This window comes from Pseudophryne corroboree (assembly GCF_028390025.1).
Source record: "Pseudophryne corroboree isolate aPseCor3 chromosome 3 unlocalized genomic scaffold, aPseCor3.hap2 SUPER_3_unloc_33, whole genome shotgun sequence".
NCBI lineage: Eukaryota > Metazoa > Chordata > Amphibia > Anura > Myobatrachidae > Pseudophryne > Pseudophryne corroboree.
Genome location: NW_026967523.1, coordinates 718363 through 732259, shown reverse-complemented (window position 1 = coordinate 732259; position 13897 = coordinate 718363). Strand labels below are relative to the sequence as shown.

The following is a 13897-nucleotide window of genomic DNA, read 5'->3' as shown; positions in this document are numbered from 1 at the left end:
GGTTGTCTAGCTGAGTGCCAGGGGTGGATGATGCCAGTTGGCTGTGATTCAGTCTTTGTGAAACATAATAGAAGCTCACCAGCAAAGGACAAGACTACAGCTTTACCAACCATCTGGATTTATGCTTTGGTGTTCAGAATTGCAAAATACTGAACATGTGCTGAATCTTTGTGATGTCCTGGTTTGTGGCTGACACAGACATCAGGTATCCGCCACATACAAATCCTAATTCTTCCATCTGTGGACCATAGCCAGAATCAAGCACTTGATTCCCTCAGAAGTTCATAGACTACTGCAATGCCATCTACCTGGGTCACCCAGAAAAGAGTTACAGAGCTTGCAGCTAGTACAGAATGCAGCAGCCAGGCTGTTACCTAACCAGCCCGTTCCTGCCACATAACACCCATTCTCTGCTCCCTTCACCGGCTGCCTGTAAGATGACAAATCTATTTTATAATTGGCTAACTGACCTTCCCAGCCTAACATTACATGGTCCAAGGTACTAGAAGCAGCTTCAGCCTCCTTACTGCCCTGCTTGCTTGCTTGCTTCTACAGATGAAGGACTGTTACCAGCAGTACCAAGAATCTCCTGTCATTCATTTATGGGTTGAACGTTTAGCTTTGCAGCCCTGACCATGGAACTCACTGCTTTGCACAGTCCAAGAGACCACCACTCTAGAGACCTTCACAAGCAGACTGGTGACTGTTACTCACGCTTTTCATTAATGTACCTCTATTTAGTTCCTAAATAATACATCCCAAATGCTTAGGTCTTTTTTCTGCTGTTTATTTTGTATCTTGTGCTTTGTGTAAATGTGAATGTCTAATACCAGTTTCCACAGTCTGTAGTGCTGCACGACAGTATGGCGGCCATTGGAACGTGTTTTCACTTGTAGTTTGCCTAACTTGTTGCTGACACTCATCTTGATAAGGAGTGTTGAGTGTTTTCAGATACAAGATCCTATCTATATATACCCTGTATATTACCATGTGCATTAGTCACCCGGGTTCCATCTGCAGTGGTTTGTTGTATGTTACATCTATATGGTACTGATACTTCTCTGTATGATTTCATAATAAAAGCTTTTGTTTGCTTCTAATTATTGCATTATAGCTTTTATTTTTTTATTCTGTTTTATATTCCCGTCTGAGTAATTACGCCATAATGTCTAATCTCGGAGTGGACCCCAGAAGATGTAAAGAAACCGTGTAAGTTTTCCATCATTCCGTTTCGTGTAAGCATACAGGTAAGTGATGGCACGGTGGTCACTGCAGAAATAAAAAACTCAGCCTTTATCCTGCTTAAAAAAATGACAAAGTCCATAAATCAAGCTTGGCCGGACAAGAAAGAAGCCACATTAATGGTGGCACATCATATAGGCTGAGGACCCATGCTTATGGTATATATGGCATAACTCACTCTTCAGCCACAAAAACCTTCCCTTCACCATTCACAATTTCCACCTCCTCCTTCACAGAGTCCAGGACAACCTCCATGACCATTTCATGTTTATCTGGAGGCCAGGCATCTGGGAGGTTTGTGGCCTGAGATAGCCACAGAACCACCAGGTAGTGGGCAAAAAAAATCCACAGCCTCCTGAGGTACTGGAGAGTCCAAGGATCCACCCCGCATGATGTAGAGAAAAGTCAACCACAAGGACTCGCTCACAAATTTCCTTCCTAAAAGCTGCTCTTTACCCAGTTTGGAAAGATTGGTTACCCAGGGGTGCTCGGGCGCTTTAGGTAGGAGATGTTTCGCCAAGCTGCAGTCTCAGGAAAGGGGAAGTCACTCCCATAAGTAATATACAGAAAAAGAGTAATGAGGCTGCGCTAAATTTGATGAATACAACAATGTTGATATAATAAATAAAACAGTTTTATTCCTAAAAATAGTACAATAGGTATATATTAAAAACTAAATTCATAAGGTAGATACATGTCAGAAACAGATAGTATGGTTTCTAAATTTCAAATAAACATTCTAAAGGGTTACCCAATTCGCCAGGTAGAAAGAGTAGAGTTGTGGAGATTTTTGCGGTGACCGTTCCAATTATTTTTCCTCTGTAGTGTTATAGTCCAGCATATATAGCAGTCTCAGAGTTAAGCAAGATCCAATGGATGGACTATTTACCGTTAGAGGGTAATGTGCTCTGGAATCTTTAGTGGAGAGCTCCTCATGCGTTACGGTTGGTACAGTCCTTTATGCAATGCTTGCTGTATGAAGTCCGAGAGTTTGAAAAGGCCGTCTGGACAAAATTTGGGGAATGGTTCGGTCCTCCTTCAGATCTATTCCTGGCGAGGGTCCCTACATCAACTGACGCGTTTCGCTGCAGTCAGCTAGCAGCTTTATCAAAGGTATCCACAGTTAAGACATGTGGGGTTTATATACCCCCTCTAATATGGTGGCTAATTAGCCCCTAGAGGCACCTGATTGTACAATTACATAATCACTTCAGAACTGGATGTATAAAATTAGAGCAAGCTAGTAAGCTGAGACAGACCTACTTCAGATGGGATGTAATAAACAACAAATGTGTAAGTTATTCGTAAAAACCAAGTTAGTTAAAGGTTTTTTTGTTAAATAAATAAATAAGAGCAAACAGGAAGTGTATTAAAAAGCGGTAACCAATGGGTAGGTTTGTTATTAATCATGTTGTCATGGAAATAACATTGGGAGCTTTTATTATTGGTGGGGGAACATAATGGAGAGCGGTGCTGGGATTACGTATTTCCCAGTGAATGTTCCGATCACGTGACCTATATGTCACGTGTTCGGAGCTTTGTATTACAAGTTTCCGCCGTGCGGGAGGATAGAGGAATGGATGCTAGGCAACCTGATGACGTAATTAGTTACATAAACCAGGGGCCGTGGCGGCTCTTCCGCCCTGGTCCGTGTAGTAGGAGAGACGTGACTGCGTCAATGCCCGTGACTCGGAGTTAGCATCGCTTCCGCCCTCCAGTCTGTCGGGGATGTGGCGCTTCCGCCAACCAAACAGTCAGGAAATAAAGAGTTATGTTTAGGTGGAGCAGCGATCATTTAGATAATTAGAGATCTAACCCAGCAGGACCGGTATTCAAAACATAAGTAGAGAGAACCTGTGGGCTCCCACTCCAATTTCCCTTGAGAGTCCTTACTCTTACTAATCCCTTCTAAACCTACTAGTTCCTTTCCCTTCCAACCACTCCTCATTTTTAAGCTTTTCACCACCTGCTGTGTGAGTCACATCCAACTACTCCATTCCTTGACTCATTGGTGTAGCAACCCCCTTCTCCCCACCCCCACCACACTGCTTCACTGCAGTTAAGCTGTGAGACTTGCTGCTAGCATTACTCACTACTCAGCACACACACACTCACATCATGATTACACAGCTGTGCCAGAGACACTGTCTCACTGACAACCAGGATGAGACACTCCCAGAAAGGCATGTATGTATGAGTACGGAGAGAGTGGGCGCAGTGGGGCTGCATCACTGACAGCTGAGCCTGTCACGTCAGGGAGGTGACAAAATGCAAGATATAATTACCTAGCTAAATCAGGTGCTAATGCAATGTTACATGTATTAAATGAGCACCAAATATATTGATTATTAGATAGCTCCTATGCGTCAACGGGATGCCTTAGACCAGGCATTCCCAACCACGGTCCTCAAGGCACACTAACAGTGCAGGTTTTAGTGATATTCAGGCTTCAGCACAGGTGACTTAATTAGTAGCTCAGTTATTTTGATTTAACCATCTGTGCTGCAGCCTGGATATCACTAAAACCTGCACTGTTGGTGTGCCTTGAGGACCGTGGTTGGGAATGCCTGCCTTAGACGATATAGATTAAGTTTCAATAGAGACATAAAAGAGCGCTGATGGTATATAAATAAAATATCTCCTATATATATTTTCCTTAATCTGTGACTCTGTGCTCGTAATGCTGGGCGGAGTCACAGAGCTGGGCGGAGTCAACTGCATCTGCTGCAGGGAGCTACCCCATACCCAGCGCCAGCAGCAGTCAGGTGCAAGACCCTACCTTACAGTATAGGAGGTGAGGATGGCCACCAGCTGCCGGCTGCTGTGCCTGTCCCCCCCCAATCACCTGTGACAGCGGGCTGTGTGCTGTGCAGTGCGGGTCTCGAAAAGGGGGCGGAGCTACACTGAATAGAGGGGCGGAGCTACACGGGACCAGACAGCTGAACAGTGGTGGAATCAGCATTGCAGTGACGGCCAGCCAGACTTGGTAAGTGGAGGGTGAGAGAGAAATGTGTGTGTGTATATAGTGGGGGGGTGTGTGTATATGTGTGTATATAGTGTGTGTGTGTGTTTGTATATATGTGTGTGTGTGTGTGTGTGTGTGTGTGTGTGTGTGTGTGTGTGTGTGAGGTATGTCTGTGTGTGCGCACTTTATGGACGCCACTGCTGGGGGGGCCATTACATGCAAGGACGCTACTAATATAGGGGGGCATTACATATAAGGACGCTACTACTATAGGGGGGGCATTACGTATAAGGACGCTACTACTATAGGGGGGCATTACGTATAAGGACGCTACTACTATGGGGGGGCATTACGTATAAGGACGCTACTACTATAGGGGGGCATTACGTATAAGGACGCTACTACTATGGGGGGGCATTACGTATAAGGAGGCTACTAATACTGGGGGGCATTACATATAAGGACACTACTACTGGGGGGGGGCATTATGTATAAGGACTCTATTACTTCTGGGGGGCATTATGTATAAGGATGGTGCTACTACTACTGGGAGGGCATTACATGTAAGGATGCTACTACTGCTGGGGGGGCATTATGTATAAGGACGGTACTACTACTGGGGGCACATTATGTATAAGGATGCTACTACTACAGGGGTGGCATTACGTATAAGGATGCTACTATTACTGTTGGGGGGCATTACATATAACTGCTACTACTACTAGGGGGCATTACGTATAAGGACGCTACTACTACGGGTGGGGCATTACGTATAAGGATGCTACTATTACTGTTGTGGGGCATTACATATAACTGCTACTACTACTGGGGGGCATTATGTATAAGGACACTACTACTATTGGGGGGCATTATGTATTAGGATGCTACTACTACTGGGGGGGCATTATGTATAAGGATGCTACTACTACTGGGGGCCATTATGTATAAGGATGCTACTACTACTGGGGGGGCATTATGTATAAGGACGCTACTATTACTGTTGGGGAGCATTATATATAACTGCTATTACTACTGGGGGGGCATTATGTATAAGGACACTACTACTATTGGGGGGGCATTACGTATATGGACGCTACTACTACGGGTGGGGCATTACGTATAAGGATGCTACTACTACTGGGGGGGGCATTATGTATAAGGACGGTACTACTACTGGGGGCACATTATGTATAAGGATGCTACTACTACAGGGGTGGCATTACGTATAAGGACACTACTATTACTGTTGGGGTGCATTAAATATAACTGCTACTACTACTGGGGGGCATTACGTATAAGGACGCTACTACTACGGGTGGGGCATTACGTATAAGGATGCTACTATTACTGTTGTGGGGCATTACATATAATTGCTACTACTACTGGGGGGGCATTATGTATAAGGACACTACTACTATTGGGGGGGCATTATGTATTAGGACGCTACTACTACTGGGGGGGGCATTATGTATAAGGATGCTACTACTACTGGGGGCCATTATGTATAAGGATGCTACTACTATTGGGGGGGCATTATGTATAAGGACGCTACTATTACTGTTGGGGAGCATTACATATAACTGCTATTACTACTGGGGGGGCATTATGAATAAGGACACTACTACTATTGGGGGGGCATTACGTATATGGACGCTACTACTACGGGTGGGGCATTACATATAAGGACGCTACTACTACGGGTGGGGCATTACGTATAAGATGAATAAGATTGTGCTACATTGTGGCGTAATTTTAAATGGGGGTACTATTGTGTGGCCATGCCCCTTAGTTGTGAGACCACACCACTTTCTCCGATGCACAACAAAGGAATATGGGAGGGTGCAAAATTCATAGTTTGCAGGGGGGCGCCGAACACCCTAGCACCGGCCCTGGCCACCAGTAGCAAAAGTACACCACGGCCACTGACACTATCTGCAGGGAGGGGAACAGCGCTGATATGGAGGGTACTTGCAGGCAGCGAGTCGCCGCCCGCAGCTCCTCTCCCACCTACACACCGTACCTGCCGCCTGACACCCACACCCCAGGGAGAGGGCGCTAGCTCAGGCACCGCTAGATCAGCATCTGCAGCATACAGACAAGGGCTGCCATGCTCAGCGGCAAGCGGTGCGGAGCATGTGCAGCGGGACAGCGCCAGGACGGGACACGCACTACTCAACATTGCTGCTGGGCCGGAGCTCCCTCCGTCTGCAGCCTAAGGACGCGCGCCGCACCTCTCCAGGGAAACACCATGCCTGCCCGCCCACAGGGCTCCGGACGCTTACCTATTCTCAGCGATCACAGCAGCTGACACTGCCAGGCAGGATGGAGGAATGATGCCCGTCAGACGGGGCGGACAGTGTGCGGCGGAACGGGGCCAGGAAGGAATGCTGACCACGACCCATTGCTGCTGGGTCTGAACTCCCTCCCTCTGCAGTCACCATCGCACAGCAGCAGCCTGGAGGTTAGTGGCCACCACGACCCGCACATCCTTACCTCACACATACCTCACATATACCTCACATATACCTCACACATGAGAGCAAAGGTACACACACTGTGACATCATACCTGTAGCCCACCCCTATATCTGCTAAGTACTCCCCGTCACTATGCCCTGTCACCCTCATCCTGCTCTCTAACTGCCTGTCTGTGTACTGGCCTTCACCCCTCTCACACCATCACCAACCCTCACTAACTACCACAGAGACTATGTGCGCTGATATCTGCCCCTCCACCACCTGCAGCGCCCCTGGACCCCTCCCCATCCCCCGCACCTGCCCTTCCACCACCCGTGGCACCCCCACCCACTGCGCCTTCGGACCCCCTACCCCACCCGCAGTGTCTTCCAAACCCCTCCCCCATCTGCAGCAGCCCCTCCCCCATCTGCAGCAGCATCCCCATCCGCCACACCCCGCATCTGGCTCTCCCCCGCACCTTTGGATCCCCTACCCCACCCACGCAGCAGGCCCTTCCCAATCCGAATCGCCTACACCATTCGCAACAGCACCGCACCCGCCACTCCCCCACCCACGTTACCCCCGCATCCACCCCTCCCCCACCCACCGCGCCCCCTGGACACCTCCCCCATCCACTGCACACCCGCACCCACCCCTTCCCCATCTGCAGCGCCTTCGGTACCCCTCCTCCATCCGCAACAGCCCTGCAGCTGCCATCCCCCACCTGCGACACCCCTGCTCCTACCCCACCCACAGCGCCTTCATACCCCCTCCCCCATCTGCAGTCCCCACTCCCCAAACCCCTTCCTGTTGCAAGGGACTACGCCCCCTTCACCATCGGACGCCCTATCATTGTGCAATATTCAAACACTAACAAAACTAGGAATGCAGGTAATACTCCATATATTGAACCCCAGAAAGGCATGCAGGGGTTAAGGGGGCGTAGCCCCTTCCGACGGTGTGAAGAGCGCCCATAGGGCGCGATGAAGCACCTAGTTTCTAATATTTATTAGAGTTCAACACAATAAAAACAGTTATGCCAATAATAACCAGATAAAATGTAGCCACAATATTTCTGATTGTATATAAACTGTATACAGATTCAGCTGTAATCACTCACATTAGATGGATTGTATTTAAATGCAGCTGAATCAGCTGATATGTGCAGTACTGTGGTCCATTAATTAACATATTAGAGTGTAGGAGTACTCCAATTTATGTATATACCAGAGGGATCCCACGGTATTAAAGTGGATAATTTAAGTAGTTCATTATCCTCACTTCTAGGTCAGTGTTCTCACCCAATGTTGGTAATCTCCGCTGGTTCCCATCAATAGCAAAGTGCAGTGTGAGCTACAAGTGGCTGCAGGTATCCCTCACAGATGGACCAGAGGGAGATGCCACAAGCTCCGATGAACAGTCTGCAGACAGCGTGTCTCAGCACAGCGGCAGGCAGTAGCGTTCTGTCCCGTGTGACAGCGGTGAGGATTAATGAAATTGTTTATAGCAGGGTTAAACAAAGTGGATGAATATCCTTCAATGGACCTACAGTAGCTACAACACTCAACGCGTTTCTCCGCCACAGGCAAACGGCGGTTTCCTCAGGAGATATGAATACCCAATGAAGAAGTAAATGGGTATTTAAACCGTTTGTATCCAATTGGCTTTTGAATGGTAATATGCACACCTGAGTGAATGCTCGGTGTTGCTTAATTTGTATAGAGTTGATCCACATGATGTAATTAATACAGATGCTCTTTTGTTAAAAAGAAAAAGGAACTATACAGATAATATCAATCTTAAACAATAAAATTAGTACTTATAGTAGATAGTGGTGGTAAAACAAAGAACACACTAATCCCCATATATATGTATATACAGATAGAATTTCTAATGGACATACAGATACCTAATATGTCGCTTTATTAATTTGACATTAAATACGTCTTGCTTTATAGAGATTATTTTTATATATAGTTTGAATATTTATTCTCCTCTCTATTCCTTTGAAGGGGTTTCGTGTTTCAAGTAATTCCCACCACTTTCTGAAAACACATATATTCAATATAAAAAGGAATCTCTGAGGAGTATAACCATTAATTTAATTAGAAAGCTCCAAGAAACAAGTAATAACCCACCCAAAGCATATCGGACCAAACCACTGTATTCAAAATAGTAGGAGAGAAAATATTCAAATAGATGTTCCTAAGATTTACAGATAATAATAATTAAACAGAAAAATCTTTTCTGAATCATCAGTCGTCGTGACAGAGACCATCTGAGTTAGCCATGTGCATAGTCATATTCGGTGTAAATTGGTAAATATATATAATATATATATATATACAGGTTGAGTATCCCATATCCATATATTCCGAAATACGGAATATTCCGAAATACGGAATTTTTTGAGTGAGAGTGAGATAGTGAAACCTTTGTTTTTTGATGGCTCAATGTACTCAATCTTTGTTTAATACACAGAGTTATTAAAAATATTGTATTAAATGTCCTTCAGGCTGTGTGTGTAAGGTGTATATGAAACATAAATGATTTTTGTGAATGTACACACACTTTGTTTAATGCACAAAATTATTAAAAATAATGGCTAAAATTACCTTCAGGCTGTGTGTATAAGGTGTATATGTCACATAAATGCATTCTGTGCTTAGACTTAGGTCCCATTGCCATGATATCTCATTATGGTATGCAATTATTCCAAAATACGGAAAAATCCCATATCCAAAATACCTCTGGTCCCAAGCATTTTGGATAAGGGATACTCAACCTGTATATATATATATATATATATATATATGAGTCTATTGTTGCTCATATCACACTAGACAAAGAATAATCCAGAGATAGATACAAAGTACCATGTGTATAATATACTCCATAGATATCTCAAAGGATATATATGTATGTATAGACTAGGTTTCTTAACAGAAGGATAAGAAAACAGCAATGGAAAAAAAGGGGGGAGGAAAGAAGAAAAAAAAGGAAGCTATAGGATAAAATAGAATAACATACAGATATTGATTCATATATTATTCAGCTCAATGTTTTCGTTGAGACCTAGAGGGAACAAAGTATCTATCATACATATCCAGTATGCTTCCCTCTTACAGAGGAGGTTATATCTACCCCCACCTCGGAATGTCTGTTTTAAATGTTCAACTCCCTGTATGGGCAGAACCCCACAATCACCTCCATGGAGTGAGCAAACATGTCTAGGTACACTGTGTTTAGTTGACTTTTTAAGAATTAATCTTCTATGTTCTAAAAACCTAGAGAGCGTATTGTTCTACCGACATATTGGCAACCGCAAATGCAGGAGATTACATAAACCACAAATGTTGTCTGGCAGTTTATATTGCCCACTATATCGAAGTATTCTTTAGTTCTATATGATAAGAATTATGATAGTCAGTGAGGTGGATGGGGCATCCCATTCCCAGCAGGAACAGCACACTATATGTAAGAGACGGAGCGGAGCAGGGCTACTGGCTGACAGCCTAGCATCTCGGTGCAGCGGCAGAAGTCTGTAAATGATGGGAAATAACATCTGGCCCATGGCTACTGTGAGGAAATGAGAGGTATGTGACAATATAGCTATGCCTCATTTCTCATGTCAGATATGTACTTTTTATCCCCATATCCCTATACATTCATCTGTTTCCTCATTCTCCATAACATGTCCATTACTGCTCACCCAATATTGTGTTTAAATCAACCTTAATATTGTTAATATATGCAATTGTGTTAGGTTATCTCTTACCCTTTGGATAATGTATTCATGTTAGACCTAGTTTTCTATTGTTTACTACCACCATAGTGGACACTCAAAGGGTGAGTCATATAAGGTACCATTGTACCTTTTTGTTTACTCCCTATTGTCCAACAGTGAGCTGACCAGACATGGTGGCTTTTTCGCTGATGTAATCACCTTGATTAGAATATGTATTGTATTCCAATGCTGTAAGATCCTTAGACAAAGAAGTCACACTCACCCCATGTAATATGAAGCTTCTGGGGGTATAAGTAGAGCTCCTTGACTAAAAAGTGATGTTGTGTCAGGAGTTTGTGGTGGGAATTGTCATGTGGAATTGGATTACAGAGGTGTGCTGAGCTGTTTATAATACATTCTGTTCAATAACCACTGTTGGTTTTTCATCTACCACTGTGCCTGAGTAATTTGGAACCCAGTATCTTCACAGCTACTATCGATGGCGGGTAACTACCTGGCTCTCTTCCTTTGATGGTAAATCTAGTTATTATCAGGTATAGACCATCAAAGATTCCTGATCATCAATGGTTGATGGCCAATCCTAGACCAGACCCTGAGTGACCACAGCCACCACCAGATCCACAATGTGTACCTAGAAGCTGCCACATCTGGCACTTTGTTACCCGCCATCAGATCTACCTTCTCCTAGACAGCCACCTTTCCACATCTAAGCTGGAACTCTGCAGGTTTCCTTCACCACCAGCTTTCATCTCCTTTGCATTAGCATCCCGGCCAGCCTCACACAGGTCCATGGAATCAGCATTATGATAACTTTTGACTCTTTATTTGCTGCAGCTGCTGTATAGTTCCTGTGATTTCCTCCAGCTTATTAACCAGCTGCACCAGCTCCTCATTTCATGTAAATCTCTTCCAGCTGCTGCAACAGATTTTTCTTCTGTAGGGTCCACAGGTTATCCACAGGATAACATTGGGATATGATGACACGACAGCAGATTTGCACCTAATGGTCAAAGCTTTTGGCCTCCCAGCATGCAGTGGGCCCGTCCATATATCCCCACCTCCTGGCTCAGGCAAATCAGTTTTTTGTCTGGTGTGACAGGAGCGAGACCATGGTCAAGAGGGCTGCTGGTTTTTAGCAGCCATAAGCATTCTTATTTTATTTTTATAGTCTTTTTCTTGAGTGATCTTTCTAAAAAGCGTCTTACACGCACCTTAGAAAGAGTCGCTCCAACAATTCCCCGCTGAGTCATGACAATGCTTACCCACGTGTACAGTGCCTTTTTGGCGGGAGTCTGTGTCGGATATACTAGCAAGTCCAGCAGAAGTTACCCGGCTGTGGCCGGAGCATGGGGAGAAGGTAAGGCATCGGTTCTGCTTAGAGAGGGAACACGGACACAGCTGCACTGTTTTGGGGGAGACTACCAAACAGTCACTGACATGGCTGCCACCTAGGGTGCACCAGTGCTAGGCCTTCGGGATCATAGGCTCCAGAGTTAGTATGAGGCCACGATCCCTGGGATTGAGGTCAGTAGTGGAGAGTCAGACTCTCCCCTGGTCCCCCCTCCCCTCGGTTCATGACCAGTTTCCTCCGATTCTCCCACCATGAACGGTTTTCCGGCAACCATCTGAGACGCTGTGTATCTAAAAGGACACAGTCACAGCATAGGCGGCTGTGTGACTGGTGCGTCAGTGTTCTCTTGGGCATCTGTGTTCACTGTAGGTTCACGGTGCGAGTGTGTACACTATTAGCGTCTGGATCCACTCAGCATTCGCTAACGTATTGATCAGTCCTGGAAGCGGGGTGAGTCTCCTTGTATAACACTCTACTGAGCCGGCTAATACAGCACTAAGTCTCTATCTACCTTTTGAGTATGAATAGTTGGATAAGTGCCGGATGCATATGAGTCTAATAATTATTACTGTTTCTTTTGCTATGCGTCTGAATACGGTTAAACTCATTTATAAGGTAATAGTTACATAGTTAAATAATTAGAGATGTTGAAAAGAGGAAAAATGCCCATCGGGTTCAACCTGTATTCTGTGATCAGCTGATCATATTATAATATACCTGCTGATGTAATGGCTTAGTAACAATTGACAACAATGATTCTTGCCACTCTCAGTTTAATTGCACTGTGTTAAATGCTATAACCCTGGATACCCTTTCCAGTTAGAAATTTGTCTAATCGGTTTTTAAATGCATTTACAGACCTTGCCATTACTATCTTCTCTGGCAGATAGTTCCAAATTTTTATTGCCCTTACCGTGCAGAACCCTTTTCTACGTTGTATATGGAATTTTCTCTCCTCTAGCCTCAGTGAGAGCTCACATGTCCTATAAAGAGTTCTTTTAATACACAAATATGCTGCTAGCTCCTTGTGCTGACCCTTTACATATTTGAAGATATTAATGTCACCTCTTAGTCGCTGCGTACTCCATAGACTCTAACCCTTTAATCAATTTAGTAGCCTGCCTTTGAACCCTTTCTAGTTCTCATATATTTTTATAATATGGTGCCCAAAATTTAACACAATATTGTGTTTTTTGTCCCAAAATGCATAATTTTGCATTTTTCTATATTGAACCTCATTCCCCATTTAGATGCACAGGCTTCAAGTCTAAATAAGTCATTTTGTGGAGACTCCACATCGCTGTCTGAATTAATTACCTTACACAGCTTAGAATCATCCACAAAGATTGACACTGTGCTTTCCAGGACTATTCCTAGATTGTTGATAAATTTATTGAACAGTAGCGGGCCAAGTATGGACCCTTGTGGTATTCCGCTAACTACTGGTGCCCAGCTGGAGAACATCCCGTTGACCACTACTCATTGTGCTATGTTATCCAGCCAATTACCTATCCATGTACAAATAGTATATACTAGACCAAGTTCCCTTAATTTGATGATCAGTCTCCTGTGGGGCACTGTTTTGAAGGTTTTTGCAAAATCTAAATACACCGCATCCACTGCCTTTCCCTGATCAAGATTCTCGCTCACTTCCTCGTAGAAGCTAATTGTTAGTTGGACATGATCTGTCCCTTACAAACCCATGCTGACTTTAGCTAATAATCTTATTAACCTGCAGATAATCCTCTATGCTATCCCTCAAGACACCTTCAAATAATTTGCCCACTATAGAGGTTAAGCTAACTGGTCTATAGTTACCAGGATTATTTTTAGTTCCCTTTTTAAATAAAGACACTACCTCCGCTATGCGCCAATCCTTAGGTACCTTGCCTGATCTGATTGAACTGTGGAAAATCAAGTATAGGGGTTTTGCTAGTTATGACCTAAGCTCTGTAATAACCCTCGGATGAAAACCATCTGGGTCTGGTGATTTATTAATCTTTATTTTGCTTAGTCTCTCAAGGACAACAAGTATCCAGCCAAGAGTCATTACCTTCACTATCTTTATGCACTACTTTCTCCGACTGATCCTCCCTAGTGAATACTGAGGAAAAAAATTGTTCAGTATTTCCGCT

General features: G+C 44.4%; 1 protein-coding gene across 1 annotated transcript in view; it reads left to right on the top strand.

The window, feature by feature from the left end:
* The window catches only part of LOC134984067 (zinc finger protein 271-like), a 113114-nt gene that overhangs the window by 19474 nt on the left and 79743 nt on the right, over nt 1-13897 (top strand). The window lies entirely within an intron of this gene.